This window comes from Palaemon carinicauda, chromosome 3 (genome assembly GCF_036898095.1).
Source record: "Palaemon carinicauda isolate YSFRI2023 chromosome 3, ASM3689809v2, whole genome shotgun sequence".
Classification (NCBI taxonomy): domain Eukaryota; kingdom Metazoa; phylum Arthropoda; class Malacostraca; order Decapoda; family Palaemonidae; genus Palaemon; species Palaemon carinicauda.
The window spans coordinates 25,426,483-25,444,197 of NC_090727.1; the positions used below are offsets into that span (position 1 = coordinate 25,426,483).

Consider the following 17,715-nt stretch of genomic DNA (forward strand, 5'->3'; position numbering starts at 1 on the left):
CTGAAATCAGAGCATAAATTAATCATCAATAAAACAAAATATACTGTATGTTGTTTCACAATTGGAATAATTAGAAATAAAAACAGAATAGATTATAATTACAGAAGGTACAGGAGTACACTGTACAGCATTTAATAGACTGTAAACTTAATTGTGTTGAAAAATGCCCGGAGAAACTACTTCTGGTCAGGGGAACTTTTGGGGATTGTCTAGGGATGTTCCTGACAGTGTAGACAGTAGAAGAAGATTCATTTCTCAGAGAAAGAGAGAGAGGAAGAAGGAACCAAGTGTCGTGACTCTCGTCTTTTAACTTTTGATCCTGCAAACAGTGAAGGCTTCATTAGGTAAGGAGGGACACATTTTACAAGGTTTGATTGATTCTATTATGTTCTGGCGGTATCTTTAATGACTCAAAATACTGGAGATTCGAATAATTTGTAGGTGCTGTAGGTTTCCATGTGTTAATCCATCGAATTTCTTGAAGGGTCTTTTATTGGTGAAGAAATTTTTATAAAAGACATTTCTCAAAAGTGGCACTTATAGCGTGTGTTGGTAATACCATTAATCAGTGAGTGGTTATTAAATGAGATTGTTTCTAGATATGGCTTTAACTTTACAATTAACAATATGATGGTGTATAACTGTAGTCGCTGCGTGGTTATAGTTCCAGTTAAGGAATCTAATCACCTATAATTGGAGTTGTTACTATAAGAAGGAATTTAAATAATAATTAATCCGTGCTGCCATAGGCCTAGATTTTAGAATCCAAATCAAATGTCGATCATTTTTATGGAATGTTTTCTCCATGGTTAAAATAGGTCGTATCATTTTAATATCTGCTCGATGTTTTATTAAAAACGACAGAACTTTTTAATCACATACTTTGATTTAATCTGATAAGAAATTTGATTAGAGATTATTTTTCACATTTTAAAAGGTGTGAATATGATGGTGTAAACTATAGTGAAAACTGTGATTTGTGCAAATTATTTGCATTGCAAAAGTGTAATTAAGAAACGAGAGTTTCAGGTGATGTGTTGGAAGGTTTTGCATTAGTTGACCAAAAATATAATTCAGTGAACAACTCAACATTCTCACAGAATCGTTATTTTATTAATACACAAGATGAATTCTTTGTTATAAATTGGTATATACATACTGTATAAATATACATATATTATTCATTTGAATGCAAATGCATACAATCCCTGACACAAATATATACAATCATTTTGCTTTCAAGAAACAACCATTGTCTCACTTTACGTTAGTTTGATAACTCGCAGTATCAGCCACGCCCACCAATTAAGCTCTCTCTCTCTCTCTCTCTCTCTCTCTCTCTCTCTCTCTCTCTCTCTCTCTCTCTCTCTCTCTCTCTCTCTCTCTCTCTCAGCTGCTTTGTAATAATAAAAGCATGCCCCAATTCACTGTCTTATTTCGGTTATTTAACAAATATTTTGTGGGAAAACTTTTAAGTTTCACGAGTGGGTCTCCCACAGAAGTACTGATTACGTCAGAATTGTTTAATTTCAGTGTTCCTGTAACATTTTTAATAACAACTTAAAATATATTCTTAGTTGAGAGTGATAATAACATTGATATCTTATGTCAGCAACTGGGAGTTCCATAGTCGGTAAGATTACAAGAACTCTTGTTCAGTCTTCCAACAAAGCTATCTTTGCGTAGAGGTAAATTTGAAGACATCCTTTTACAATTCGGTTCTGATAAGTCTCTCTCTCTCTCTCTCTCTCTCTCTCTCTCTCTCTCTCTCTCTCTCTCTCTCTCTCTCTCTCTCTCTCTCTCTCTCTCTAGTAAATACTGGAAGGTAGTAAGCATCAAATCCATTGAAATATTAAATATTCGGAAGTGTATCCTAAGATATGTTATTGGTAAGTTTAGATTAAGTCAGTTCTACACAGAGGTGTCTGGTAGAATAAAGGCTTAATTTTGATCTTTAAGGGACTCTCTATACCACCAATAAATTGAAATTCAGTTTAAATTAAAGTAGGAAATTAACGTGATAAAAGCTCAAGTAGGAACACGGCTTTTTATATAAGTTTTTAGGAAATATTATTGGGAAAACCTTTGTAGAAACGATCTATTTTGATAGCAACCCTATTTTTGTTCTCATCCATTATTGGACGTATAATTGTATAATTACTTCATTAGTAATGACTAATTAACTCTTACTGTAAGGGGGATGGGGTTCTATGCCTGTTTTTCAACAAACCAGACAGAACTGGTTTTCTGCATATTTGTTCTCCGTTTAAGAGGCCTATTCCTTGTCAGTGAATTTTCAAAAGTTCTTTTTTCAAACTGAAAATGGGAAGCTTTATTTAGTGATAAATACCAACAGTCTTCGTCTAGAATAAAGGTAAAAGGTTTTATTTATTTTGCATGAATTAATTTTCATACTAAGTGATGATTATCTTCATGGGGAAATTACAGGCGACATTATCATTAAAACTTTTTCATTAGTGATCCGTATGATTGCTTACATCGTCAACAATGAAAGACATACTTTGTGCATTAGGCAATTTGAATCGAAGGTGTGACTTTAACTCTATAATAATTAGCAGAAAAACATGCAGAACTATATTCTATTAAGTTAAATGATCAGTGCTTGTGTTTTTTAACATCTATAAAATTATTAGAGATGCTATTACAATTACAATTTTAATCTAACGGCGTATATATTCTTAATAACTTAATTGTTCACATTTGAAATTGTGGTAAAGAACGACTCTTAAATGGTTGAGCATTGTTTCCACAACGTGAGGTGTATAAGCTGTAACATCATACAGCAGTGGCAATCTTTATCTCAAGTTACAATTAACGAATCAAATTCACAATTACGTTTTTGTCACGTCATTTTGCGTTTCTCATTTTGTGTATGAGTAGTGTGTTTTTTTTTTTTTTCTTTTTTTTAGTTTTTGTGTTTATCCAGCGACAGTAATTGGTTTCTCACACAGTAGGGTGCATACATGAACTTTACTTCTAGGGCTAAATTATAGTAGTTTTTTTATGTTATGTAAATATTAATCTGATTAATGATGAATTATAAACCACATGAGGAAAGCCAATATTAAAATATATATGTTTAAATAAATATGTATTTGTAAAAATTAACTTATCAACTGTATATTTTCTTAAAATAAAAAAGAGAGGGCTGTTTTTCTGCTCCTGTCACACAGGGCCTAAGCTACAATATCAGCTCATCATGTACATATTCTAAGGTATTTAGCATATCACACATTTCGGGTTTATTGTCAAATGCTTTCGTTTTGAAACTGAGGTAATATTGCATTTAGTGTTTATCCTAGATTTATTTACGTGTAGATATTTACTATTAGTTTTCACATGTTGGTTACAGAATCATAAGAAGTTAGGAGGAACTTCTCGTGCAATTCTGATATTTGTGAGAAAATACTTTTTGGAAAGCATTTATTAATACGTCTTATTTTGTATTAAACCATCATCAATATTTTTCTATCATTCACTGGTGTGTAGGCGTAATCAAAGCATTAGTTAATGACTAAACTCTTACTGTAAATGGCGGGGAGGGGGGGGGGTTCCCTAGTCTTTCTCGGCCAGTCAGGCAAAAGTGAATTTCAACATATTTGCTCTTCGTTGTCTGCAATTTTTTTAGATCTGTTTGTAATGTGAAAATAGGAAGTCTTATTTAGCTTAATGTATTAACTTTTGAATTAATAAATGATGAATAGTTCAATGTTGAAATCTCCGAAGGCAATATCATTTTGATGAAACAAAACTAGTTATTAGTGATCAACAAGATAGCAAAAAGCGTCGATACTGGCTTTGATACTTCGTGGACTAAGGAACTTGAATCGAAGGCGTGACTATAAACTTTTAATATATGTGTACTACATTTCATCTTTAGCTAGTTTAGATTTTTGTCAATTTTTTGCCCCTAGGAAATGGTAGTGTTTATAAATAGTTTGATACTTGACATTAAACTATTTTCTATGTAAGGAAATATATTACTTTAATTGATCTACAATCATCAGCAATGAAAGTATTTTGACTTTGCTAAGGGTAGTTATGAAGGACCAGTACTTCTGTTGTTTTAATTCTGAGTCTTTGTTGAGATGTTATAACAGTGGGGAGAGCTTGACGTGGTGAAAGGGTTTGCGTATCGCCATGATCAGCAAAGCGGTACCAGTCAGGGCCACCCATACTAGGTTGGTTTGCTGTGAGCTATCAAACCAAAGTCTCCCACCATCACCAATCTACAATCCCCTGATGTATAGGACCCGAAAAACAGCCGTCAAACGTCCAACAAATATATTTCCATATATTAAAGAATATATATAACAAACTAATCTTGTAGGTCCAGTAATGAGTATTATTTGTGTGATAGGACACGAAAACAGCCACACCTGTTGTTGTCCACTATTACCAGTAATTCATATTTACAAAACTGCACACAGTTTTCTCTGTAGAATATAATTGCCTGTATGCTGACTGGTTATCTTGCAATGTTTCATACTGCCCAAATAATTAATTAACAGTTCATGAATGACATATTCTAGCACATCTGCCTTGAAGGATAGATTCGAAATACCGGTAGGTTTGTACGAACGAAAGTCCTGATAATCGAGATCATTTCAGAATGGGTGTGGCTGTAGCCACTGCCTCAGATATTTACACAAAAGTCAACAGTGGTAACTACAATTCTTGAAATAATATCAGTAAGATTGTAAAAGTATTCTTCTCCAATTATTTTAGATAATACCATCAGATAAATCACAAGATTTGTTTTTTAACCCTTTTAAAAAGTCCTGATGACTTCATCATTAAAACTCTAATCATATTTGTGGGTCTGGTTTGACACCAATTTGAATTTGAATATCCGCAAAACATCCAATTGCTTTTTTTATAAATTGCTTTTTGGAATTTCTAGAAATTTATCAGCTAGTTCTTGTTCACTGTGCACACCTGGGAGCCTTTTTCTTTAACAATCCCCATTAGAACATTTAGAAGACACTATAGCTTATCATGTCTATTGCTGCTTCTTCCTTCTTAATAGGCCCTTTATGGCTGTGTATTCCTTCTATCCTACCTCCTCCTGTAGATCCTGCTTGGCACTCATTGTCTTCATCATTCAGTTTGTAACAAACTCCACTTAACCTCGACGTTTTTTCTATCATCGAAACAAGTCTAGTAATATATTCTTTACCAGCAAATCCATATAATTCAAATAAGTTTTTAAACGCAAATTCGTGTGTTAAGGATACTTGTTCCTCGTATATCATAGATTTGATATTACTGGAATTTATTTAAGCAACATATTAGGTAATTCTTTTACAAGCCCATCAAGAAATCTTGGATTAAATCATATAATTCAGTCACTTTTGCCTTGATATTTTCGAGTTTTTAGTCTATTTCAAAGAACGAAAGTTTTTTTTAGATGGATTTTGAGAAAAACTAATCAAGCTTGAAGTTATAGTAGTCACTCTCACTATCCAGAAAACCCAAGGTTGCATGAGAGATATAAATGAAAAGATTCGACTATCCTTAGCGCGATCTAGCGTTGGCTGTTTACATAGTTGCTTTGGTTTGGCTGAAGAATGTAGTCGTTAAATAAGAGTTGATGATGGGTTTATAAAGGTTGTATTAACACTTATTATATAATATCGTATTAACTTACAAATCTATTCCCTAACACTTAAAATTTCGATGCTTTATGTAACTTATACTTCCATTTAACTCATTCATTGGTAATTTATTGTATACTGTATAACTTTTTAAATATTATTTTATGTAGGTTGTAACTATTGACAATGAACTTTCCAGAAATTATAGTGCCCTGCACCTTTTTGGAAAATTAGTTTCCTAATGCATTTGTTTTCCATTTTTTTTTTATTTCCAATAATCACCTAGTTAATAATGCTGTAACAAAGCTCTCTCTCTCTCTCTCTCTCTCTCTCTCTCTCTCTCTCTCTCTCTCTCTCTCTCTCTCTCTCTCTCTCTCTCAAATGTTATTTTATATGGATTGATTGAATACAACGATGGATAAAATTACTAGAATATTAACTAATTTCCTTTTTTAGAGGCTGGACACACTAGACAAGAAGATGAGAATCTTTCGGGGCTCTATCTCAAATGTCCCTTCTAAAGACCACAAGACTCTAGAGCAAGAAAATCATCATCATCATCATCATCATATCCCAAGAAGGTAGGCAATCATGTCTCGCCATTCCTCTCTCTTTCCGTTCTCTCAGCAGCAACCGAGCTGTAGATATACACTGCATTAATCATAGGTAAGGGGTTAACTAAACGAGATATTTTTTGAGTGTTTGAGAACATTAAAAATCGAACCTTCCTGCTTTTTAGGCTGTTGAAGTATCATTCAATCTTTAAATAACTTTTCTTTTACACTAAATTTCATGTTTTGGTTAAATTCTTCCTGCCAGTCCCAAATGTACAAACTGTGTCCAGTGTCTATAGACCAAATTATTATTATTATTATTATTATTATTATTATTATTATTATTATTATTATTATTATTATTATTATTATTATTATTATTATTATTACTAAGCTACAACCCTAGTTGGAAAAGCTAGATGCTACAATCACAAGGGCTCCAACAGGGAAAAATAGTCCAGTGAGGAAAGGAAATATGAGAATAAACGATATAAGAAGTAATAAACACTTAAGATATTTTAAAAACATTATCTTTAAAACAGGGTTTATTCCTGCATTCTGTGCTCTTTCTACTAGTAAGATACATTCATTTGCTTGTAGTATAGAAAATTCTATTCCAACTTCATCCTGGCTTATGTCTCTCTTCTCACATTTTCACAGACATCTCAATAAGTACTTCCCAAAATATCAACACGGCCACTTTTTTATGTTTATTAACTTTATCCAAACTTTTTTTTTCACTGTTCTCAGTTTATAAAATTGCCCTCTCAATATGTAACTAACTCCCACTACTTACACAAGGCCACTTGTATTAATTTTTAACCTGGTCTTCATTGCACTTTTTAAACAATACAACTAATATGTTCTTCCTTTTAACATACTGTTCCGCCTTTCTTTCTTTCTTCCTTTCTTTATTTCCTTCCTTCTTTCTTTCTTTCTTTCTTTCTTCCTTCCTTCCTTCCTTTCTTTCTTTCTTTCTTTTTCTTCCTTCCTTCCCTCCTTCCTTCCTTCCTTCCTCCTTTCTTTCTTTCTTTCTTTCTTTCTTTCTTACTTCCTTCCGTCTCCATGATTTTGATCATTTCTGTTTGCAAAACTTGACCAAAGCACTTATTCTTTTTAACTGAGCCTTTGACGCCCTACAATTTTGACTGTCGATACTGAAATATCTAATCCTGTCTCTTTTCGTCACTGCACATCTATTCTAGCATGCATATTTCTACCACTTTCATTTTTCTATCTTGGGCCTTCGAGATCACTAGTGTGTCAGTCTCCCAAAACCATTGCAGATCTAATATCACTTCTATTAAACCTTCTTTTAACCTTTGCACTGATCTCCTTCGTATTGTATAGTTAATTTCTGAGTCCATATCTCTATTTGTTAATTTGACTGAATACAAAATCCAACTTTCTTGATGTCACACAAGCCCAGTTTCACTGTACCCTGTCTTCCTTCTACCATCCATTAAATCATTTTTTTTTCTTTTTTTCGGCTTATCTAATGCTTTGATCTTCATGTGCTTGGCTTCATATTTTTATCTTAACAACAACAACAACAACATGACAACTTACTAAGCATTTTTACGGAACATTTAAGATGTTAAAAGAAATAGGAAATCACTTTTTACTGGGATTATTTACCAACTTTTAGTATGTTCGTTTGTTAGTTTTTGTGATCAACAGTGGCGTATCATATGATGTTTAACAGCAAAGTATAGAAACCCTTGTGTTTGTTTTTTACTTGGCCAGTTTGGGGATAAACACTTTTGTCCACTTTTGCTGGAAACAGGCAAGACAGACTAGTGTTGTCTGGCTGTGAACTGTACAAAGAAACTTTTGGTTAAAAAAGGCATTTTTTTCCGTAAAGGGAAAAGTGAGATTAAATGTTCAAAATTTGATACGCAAATGTACTCACGTTACCTCCGGCTGTATCATTTTGCATATGACAACTATTTTTTTTTTTCTGTGATCAGTCTGCCTACTACCAAATTGTGTCCTTTTTACGCAAGGTGAACAGCTATTATGAATTGAAAATAGCAGAATCTGTGGACATTATGCTGGCGATTATAAAACGAAAGAATGTACTTCAGATTTCGTCAATTGTCTTTTCTTACTTACTTACTAGCTTGTTTGCTTGATTACTAACTTGCTTGCTTGCTTGCTTGCTTGCTTGTTTACTTACTGGCTGGCTGGCTGGCTGACTGGCTTACTTCCTTGCTCGCTTACCTACTTACTTAATTATTTACTTACTGGTTTGCATGCTTGCTTACTTACTGACTTGCTTGCTTGTTTACTTAGTTACTTGTTTACTTGCTTGCTTGCTTACCTACTTACTTACTTATTTACTTACTGGCTTGCTTGCTTGCTTACCTACTTACCGACTTGCTTGCTTGCTTACCTACTTACCGACTTGCTTGCTTGCTTGCTTATTTGCTTGCTTGTTTGCTTGCTTACTTGTTTTTTACTCGTTTACTTGCTTGATTACTTGCATGTTTACTTACTTAATTGCTTGCCTGCCTACCTACATGCTTGCTTGCTTGCTTGCTTACTTATTTGCTTGCCTACTTACCAACTTGCTTGCTTGCTTGCTTTCATGCTTGCTTGCTTGCTTGCTTGCTTGCTTGCTTACTTACTTACTTACAGGCTTACTTGCTTGCTTGCTTGCTTACTTACTTACTTACATGTTTACTGGCTTGCTTACTTACGTACTTTCTTACTTACTTACTTACATGTTTACAGGCTTGCTTACTTACTTACTTACATGTTTACAGGCTTGCTTACTTACTTACATGTTTACAGGCTTGCTTGCTTACTTACTTACATACTTGCTTGACTACTTACTTGCTTGCCTACTTACCAACTTGCTTGCTTGCTTGCTTTCTTACTTACTTACATACATGTTTACAGGCTTGCTTGCTTGCTTGCTTTCTTACTTACTTACTTACTTACTTACTTACATGTTTACAGGCTTGCTTGCTTGCTTACTTACTTACTTACATGTTTACAGGCTTGCTTGCTTGCTTGCTTACTTACTTAATGGCTCGCTTACTTACTTACTTACTTACTTACTTACTTACTTACTTACTTACTTACTTACTAGCTTGCTTGCTTACTTAATGGCTTGCTTACTTACAGCCTTGCTAGCTTGCTTACTTACTTACAGCCTTGCTAGCTTGCTTACTTACTTACAGCCTTGCTAGCTTGCTTACTTACTTACATCTTTACAGGCTTGCTTGCTTGCTTGCTTACTTAATTATTTACTTACATGTTTACAGGCTTGCTTGCTTGCTTGCTTGCTTACTTACTTACTTACTTACTTACTTACTTGCTAGCTTGCTTGCTTGCTTACTCACTTACATGTTTACTGGCTTGTTTGCTTACTTACATGTTTATTTCCTTGCTTGCTCACTTACTTACTTACATGTTTACTTGCTTGCTTTCTTGCTTGCTTGCTTGATTACTTACTTACATGTTTACTTGCTTGCTTGCTTGCATGCTTGCTTGCGTGCTTGCTTGCTTGCATGATTGCATGCTTGCTTGTTTGCATGCTTGCTTGCTTGATTGCATGTTTGCTTGCTTGCTTGCTTGCTTACTTATAGTGATGTTCTCCTGATCCTTCTCACGCAAAGGAACTCTACTCTCTACAGGACCTACAAAATCAGTTTATCGTATCATAAGTATTTTCTGTATCACACAAAATAATGGATGTTAATTGTTGAATTACCATAAATGCGTTAAAAGATAAAAAAAAACGACTGAACCTTGGTGAATTGATATATAATATATTGATGATAATAGCGGAGTCTTCCAGTATGAAAACAATAATTAGCACTCCATTGTTTAATTTTATTATTTCACTTTAAGGGCTGGTTTCGTGGTCCTATCACACAGGGGAACTCTACTCATTACTACAGCACCTACAAGGTCTGTTTGTCGTATTCATTCTTAGGTATTTTGCGTATCACACTGAATGATTTCTGTATTGTCAAATCCACATAATCGAAGCACTTAGAAAGCTAAATCCCCCATTAACTTCTTCTTCTCTCTCTCTCTCTCTCTCTCTCTCTCTCTCTCTCTCTCTCTCTCTCTCTCTCTCTGATAGTCTAAAGAACAGCTATAGCTTATTCAAATCAGCTCAGGGGTAACGGACACAAACTGGAATTGAAAAGATACGCCACCACTCAAAGTGGAAATTTCTTTACATACGAAAATAGCAAATTCTTGGAATAGACTTCCAGCGGATGTAGTGAACAGTAACACTTAGGTAAACGAGTTCAAGAATAAGTTAGACAAGATCATAATATCTTCAGTTGTCACTTGAGATGGCAACAGAGCGAGTTTCAATAGTCAGTCCTGGAAATAACACGGGTGATGACGATGTTCACGATGAACTTGTCATTGTCCCAGTTTGCCTTATTCTTTAGTGACGTATTTCTGAGGTCATTATAACATAACACTTCACTGAAAATGACGAGAGGACTTGTCCACTATAGGTCAATGCAAGCCAGACAATCTGTTATCGGTTGTCCAAAGTTATTTCTGCATGGTTTTGGAAAGTGAGACAGACTCGACTGGCGTTATCCTTAGTAGCCAAACTTACTTTCAAAGGTCAAGTTTATTTGATTTTTGGATCACCTGAAGATCCACTCTCTTAAATTTTCTCGTCTGAAGATCCACCACCCTAAGCGAGGATCTTTAGGTGATAGTTTAAAGCTTAATAAAACACTTAATCATAAAATCAAAGTAATTTATTAAAACGTTCCATAATAACCAAAATGTGAACTCGTTAATGTGGATATTGTGCTACGATCTGTTCACATAACTTCTCAAAATCATTTTTGGGAAATCTGTCACATGAATTGCTGTAGGTAGGAGAGTGCCATAGCCTCTGTACCGTGGTCTTCCACTGTCTTGGGTTAGAGTTCTCTTGCTTGAGGGTACACTCGGGCACACTATTCTATCTTATTTCTATTCCTCTTGTTTTTTTTATGTTTTTATAGTTTGTATGAAAAATTTATTCTAATCTCATTGTTCTTAAAATATTTTATTTTAATTGTTAATTACTTTATTTCCTTTCTTCACTGGGCTATTTTCCCTGTTGGAGCCCTCAGGCTTATAGCATCCTTCTTTTCCAACTCGGGTTGTAGCTTCACAAGTAATAATAATAATAATAATAATAATAATAATAATAATAATAATAATGAGTTTAACAATTCTTGCAGTCACGCATTGGCTTTATATAGCATGATATATAGATTTCTTTAGTAATCCCAGAACCGCCTAACGTTACTATATTAGCATAGAAGATTGAAACAAACATCCCCCCCCCCACCCTTGTTTTTGTTCCTCCAATTCGTTCACTCCAGGGATACATGTTATAAAGTATAAACCCAATTCTGCGTTCACAGTCTATAACTATAACTATGACTATATCTATAACTGTTATACTGCAGTACAACAATCTTTGTGATTTGTGAAATTTTACTGAAATTTGAACTATTAAAGTAAAACAAAAAAATTTCAGTAGGTATGTTCCTCAGTGTACTAGTTCCCTGTCATTTGTGGACAATAGTTTATTGAGGTGGGGTGTTTTTTGACAATTTAATTAATACAACCGATGAATTGTGACTTTTTCAACAAATAAACCTCTTGTATTTGTTCGTGCTAACATGAATCTCTTGTAACTAAATAGTTTTTTTTATGCCTGGCAGTCAACTCAGCTGTTGACATTGGATAGTCAACTATTGACAAGTATCTTAAGCTTGGAAGGAGTCTTAAACTATCTTGGGAGAAATCTAGTTGAAGTACAGTAGGCAAAAGTGAAAATGTTGCTAAAATGTCCTTTTCAATTCTTTCCAGATTTGTGCTCCAGTTTGCTCGGTATTGAATTCATCATAAACTGATGACTGAAAGAGGACACTAAGGCTGTCATGCAACAAGCTGAGAAGTTGCTACAAGCGAATCCTCTGTCTTCTGTAAGACACCATCCAGGGTGAACTAATACTGTGAACTTCGCTTAAATGGTAAAATCCTCGTTCTAAAGTTCTATGCTTTTTAGAAGATAGGTTAGATTTCTGGCATTTAGTGCTGGTTATGAAGTTCCTCAATCACGTACAGAACAATATTAGATTATGCTGAGTAAATAATATTCAAGATCTTTTTTATTTCCAGAAATTGGTTTTCCATCCAGTGAGATTTATTTTTTTCTTGATTTGAAACAAGTAATTGGCCTCGCAGGATTCACTTAGGCTGTATTTGATCAAAATATATATTTCTTATTAATGTTTTTTTCTACTAATTCCCGAGTAGTTGGTAAAAGCTTTGATTAAATTAATGCATTTTTGTAAAGGGAAAAATGTAAATGCAAGTATAGTTTAATTCTAGGTCTCCATTAGACCTACTTTTTTGGGACAATAAAACTTTAAGTTTACTTTTCTTTGTCAAAATAATTTTAGGAAAAATGAGTGATGTAAAATAGGCAAAAGCAAAAATTCTGTTGAATTGTCCTTTTCAATTCTTTCCAGATTTGTGTTCCAGTTTGTGTGGTATGACACCGAAGCCTAGAGGACGTGAAGACAGACGCTGTTGATCCTTAAGTTGAAAGATTGTGATGAAGGTCTTCAGTCTCCTGTCTCCAGTATGACCCGAGTTAAGTCTGCCATTTTCAATGATCCAATACTGTAAACTTCATTTGTATGGTCAAATGATTTTGAAAGTTGTGTGCTTTTAAAACCTAGGTTAGATTTTGTGACATTTAGTACTAGGGTGAAGTTATCATAAGAGTACAGAGATAGAATATTAGACTGGAGTCAGTAAATATCTGGTTTTGAAATTATTTGTTTTCCATTTTATGAGAATTATTTTCGGGAAGGGGAGTCTTTAGATTAAAATTTAAGTGATAGGACTCGATCAAACAAATAAAAAAATCAATTTTTTTTTTTTTTTTTTTTGGCTGAATTATTCTGTTTTTCTTTCTTTTTTTCTAGTAGTAAATCCCGTTAGTTTGAAAGCTCAGATTAAACTCATGCTATTTATTAAATGCTTTTAAACTCGAGTAAGTTTAGAGTTTAGTTCTATATTTACTTTTTTACTTTTACTTTAGGGGTTTATTTCTCGCCCTCCATCAGACACTAAGAGTCTGTTCAGGCGGGCCTTGATGTGTGAAAATAATTTCTTTCCAGTTTATATTTTGCTCTGTAACAAAAATCAAAACCTTTTTATTTGTTCTTTTAAGATATCCCGATTTTCTCTTTTTGCTTTGAAATACTCTAACTTCTTCACTGAAATATCATAATCTATTGGTCTTTAGAATATCATAAGTTTTGTGACTTCGTTTTGGAGCTTAAAATGTTTTACATTTGGGGGCTTAAAATATCTTATATTTGGGGATTAAAATATCTTATATTTGGGGCTTAAATAATTTATATTTGGGGGCTTAAAATATCTTATATTTGGGGGCTTAAAATATCTTATATTTGGGGGCTTAAAATATCTTATATTTGGGGGCTTAAAATATCTTATATTTGGGGCTTAGAATAACTTAATTTGGGGGGCTTAAAGTCTCTTATTTTTTTAGCTTTAAATATCCTACTTTTGGGGCTTAAAATATCCTACTTTTGGGGCTTAAAATATCCTACTTTTGGGGTCTTAAAATATCCTACTTTTGGGGCTTAAAATATCCTACTTTTAGGTGCTTAAATATCCTGATTTGTTTTCAGTTGATCTGATTTATTAAAAACATTATTGCTTTAAAAATGGCCGAAAACAGTACTCAATTTGTGCATTATGAATCTTAATTAGTTATATTCTGTGAGTTCCTATTAACACTTTTGCCCTTCAGGTTAACGTGGCCTTCTCCTAGGATGCTTCAAACTCTCTAACCAAAAGGATGAGGGACATTAAGAACTACCCTAGTCCTCTGGGATCCAGACTTTCCTGGTAAAGTCCTTCAGAGCAAGTGGAACTTCTAGAACAGTCCTCTGGGAGCCGGACTCTCCTGGCAAAGTCCTTCAGAGCGAGTGGAACTTCTAGAACACCATTTTCTCCCTATGAGGATTTGAGTATCTAAGTTCAAGTTTTAAGTCTTGGACAGTATGCTAAGTTATATTGCCAGCTTACTAATTTACCCAAGTTCTTTCATTCTTAATTTCATGAATTTAGTTTTCATAGATTAAATTCCCTTTGAAAATGACTTTAATGAATAATTTATGGCTAAAATTCACTTATAAAGCAATTTAGGTCTATATGAATCCATGTCAATCACTAAGGTTGTAATATTGGGTCAACTAACCTGAGGTCTTTTAGATATTAAATTTTTGGTCGTCCTGATAAAAGTTATTTCAAGTAGATGCTGAGCTGTTTCAGGTAGATGCAGGGCTTTTTTCAGGTAGACACAGGGCTGTTTCAGTTAGACACAGGGCTGTTTCAGGTAGACGCAGGGCTGTTTCAGGTAGACGCAGGGCTGTTTCAGGTAGACGCAGGGCTGTTTCAGGTAGACGCAGGGCTGTTTCAGGTAGAGGATGGGCCATTTCAGGTAAAAGTTATTTCAGGTAGAGGCTGGGCTATTTCAAGGAAGAGTTATTTCAGGTAGAAGCAGGGCTGTTTCAGGTAGACGCAGGGCTGTTTCAGGTAGAGGGTGGGCCATTTCAAGTAGTAGTTATTTCAGATAGAGGGTGGGCTATTTCAAGTATAGTTATTTCAGATAGAGGGTGGGCTATTTAAGGTAGATGCAGGGCTGTTTCAGGTAGGGACTGGGCGGTTTCATGTAGAGGCTGGGCCATTTCAGGTAGGAATTATTTCAGGTAGAGGCTGGGCTATTTCAAGGAAGAGTTACTGTATTTGAGATAGAGGGTGGTGTATTTCAGATAGACTGGGCTATTTCAGGTAGAGGCAGGGCTGCTTCAGTTCAATTTCAGTCTAGAATTATTTCTATGATTTAGTGGGATTGGACATTCAAATCATGAGATCCCAGAAGCAAAGTTTTAGTTATTTTTTTTTCTATTTGTCAAATTTGACTTTCAAGAATTAAGTATTTATAGTAAGATTTGGAAAACCTTTATGAATATTAAAGCAGGTTTTAGTTTGTAATCTATATAATTTTTAAAGCTCAGGAAATAGGAATATGTTAGTAAATTAGTTGGGGAAATTTCAAACTGTAGTGTTATTGTACTAGGAATTAAGTTTATATAAGAGTACTGAATTATCCGATGCCAAAACTTTCAGTTGATGGAAATGAAGTTTTAGTTTAAGTATACAGTACATAGTTTATTGTTTTTTTTTTTTTTTTTTTTTTTTTTTTTTTTTTTTTTTGCATTTAAATTGAGCTGCTTTAAATGCTTATTTCAAGGTGTGTTCTTGTCTAGCCTTTTCAATTTTTCTTTCTGTCCTATAAATTTAAGGTTCCTTCACACAAAACCCTTTCTAGTTTCAATAGTTTACCTTGGATAGCTATCTCCCACATTGTATTTTGAATTTCATAAAGGATAATAACTAACAACTTTATTTGAAGCAATCTAAAGTTTAAATACAATATTGGTCCTACATTTAAAAATCTAGAGTAAATATTTTAATGTCTTTAATTTGTTTAAAAACTTATCCAACTTTTTATTCTTAATTTTGCAAGATTTAGTATTTGATGAAAAGTCCATCCTACGTCCCCATGTTAAATTCTCTCTCTCTCTCTCTCTCTCTCTCTCTCTCTCTCTCTCTCTCTCTCTCTCTCTCTCTCTCTCTCTCTCTCTCTCTCTCTCCAATATTAAGTTAATGTATAGAGAGGATTTTAGGAGTATACTATGAATGAAAGAAAAAGTTATAGAATATAGGCCTATCAAAAAGTTATTGTACATGTTTTTTCAGATTTGAATTAGATAGTTAGAGAAGCTTAAATTTAAGGTTAGGAAAGATGGGTCTAAAACTTTGTGCTTCTGGGAAGGTCAAAAGGCTGATTTGTTGATTGGTATAGATTTGAATACTAAGAGTTGAAGTAGGAATAGAACATTGCTGGATAACACAGAATAGTAAATAGTTTTAGGTGATCGTTGGCAGACGAGATGGCTAGAGGGGCTTTGGTGTGAAGTGGCTAGGAGGGCTTTGGTGTGAAGTGGCTAGGAGGGCTTTGGTGTGAAGTGGCTAGGAGGGCTTTGGTGTGAAGTGGCTAGGAGGGCTTTGGTGTGAAGTGGCTAGGAGGGCTTTGGTGTGAAATGACTAGGAGGGCTTTGGTGTGAAATGGCTAGGAGAGCTTTGGTGGGAAATGGCTAGGAGAGCTTTGGTGGGGAAATGGCTAGGAGAGCTTTGGTGTGAAGTGGCTAGGAGAGCTTTGGTGTGCAGTGGCTAGGAGAGCTTTGGTGTGAAGTGGCTAGGAGAGCTTTGGTGGGAAATGGCTAGAGGGGCTTTGGTGTGAAATGGCTAGAGGGCCTTTGGTGTGAAAAGGCTAGGAGAGCTTTGGTGTGAAGTGGCTAATAGGACTTTGGTGTGGAATGGCTATGAGGGCTTTGGTGTGAAATGGCTAAGAGGTCTTTGGTGTGAAAAGGCTAGGAAGGCTTTGGTGTGAAATGGCTAGAAGGTCTTTGGTGTGAAATGGCTAGGAGGGCTTTGGTGTGAAAGGGCTAGGAAGGCTTTGGTGTGAAAAGGCTAGGAAAGGCTTTAGTGTGAAATGGCTAAGAGGGCTTTAGTGTGAAAAGGCTAGGAAGGCTTTGGTGTGAAAAGGCTAGGAGAGCTTTGGTGTGAAGTGGCTAATAAGACTTTGGTTTGAAATGGCTAGGAGGGCTTTAGTGTGCAAAAGGCTAGGAAGGCTTTGGTGTGAAAAGGCTAGGAAAAGCTTTAGTGTGAAAAGGCTAGGAAGACTTTGGTGTGAAATGGCTAGGAAGACTTTGGTGTGAAATGGCTAGGAGGGCTTTAGTGTGAAAAGGCTAGGAAGACTTTGGTGTGAAAAGGCTAGGAAAGGCTTTAGTGTGAAAAGGCTAGGAAGGCTTTGGTGTGAAAAGGCTAGGAAAGGCTTTAGTGTGAAAAGGCTAGGAAGACTTTGGTGTGAAATGGCTAGGAAGACTTTGGTGTGTAATGGCTAGGAAGACTTTTGTGTGAAAGGGCTAGGAAAGGCTTTAGTGTGAAAAGGCTAGGAAGACTTTGGTGTGAAATGGCTGGGAAGACTTTGGTGTGAAATGGCTAGGAGGGCTTTTGTGTGAAATGGCTAGGAAAGGCTTTAGTTTAAAAAGGCTAGGAAGGCTTTGGTGTGAAAAGGTCAGGAAAGGCTTTAGTGTGAAATGGCTAGGAGGGCTTTAGTGTGAAAAGGCTAGGAAGGCTTTGGTGTGAAAAGGCTAGGAGAGCTTTGGTGTGAAGTGGCTAATAAGACTTTGGTGTGAAATGGCTAGGAGGGCTTTAGTGTGAAAAGACTAGGAAGGCTTTGGTGTGAAATGGCTAGGAGGGCTTTAGTGTGAAAAGGCTAGGAAGGCTTTGGTGTGAAAAGGCTAGGAGAGCTTTGGTGTGAAGTGGCTAATAAGACTTTGGTGTGAAATGGCTAGGAGGGCTTTAGTGTGAAAAGGCTAGGAAGG

General features: G+C 35.1%; 2 long non-coding RNA genes across 5 annotated transcripts in view; both read left to right on the forward strand.

Annotated features, from left to right (window-relative positions):
- LOC137638227 (uncharacterized) overlaps positions 1-17,715 on the forward strand; it is a 433,485-nt gene that overhangs the window by 212,119 nt on the left and 203,651 nt on the right. The gene's annotated exons all lie outside the window — the stretch shown is intronic.
- On the forward strand, positions 217-15,900 carry LOC137638230 (uncharacterized). 3 transcript variants are annotated; one of them, XR_011043930.1, is made up of 5 exons: positions 217-344; positions 6,075-6,199; positions 12,029-12,192; positions 12,694-12,822; positions 14,010-15,900. It is a non-coding gene; the product is annotated as an uncharacterized lncRNA (long non-coding RNA). The 3 variants fall into 3 exon arrangements; XR_011043931.1 differs by having other exon boundaries at positions 12,694-12,817; XR_011043929.1 differs by lacking the exon at positions 14,010-15,900 and having other exon boundaries at positions 12,694-13,618.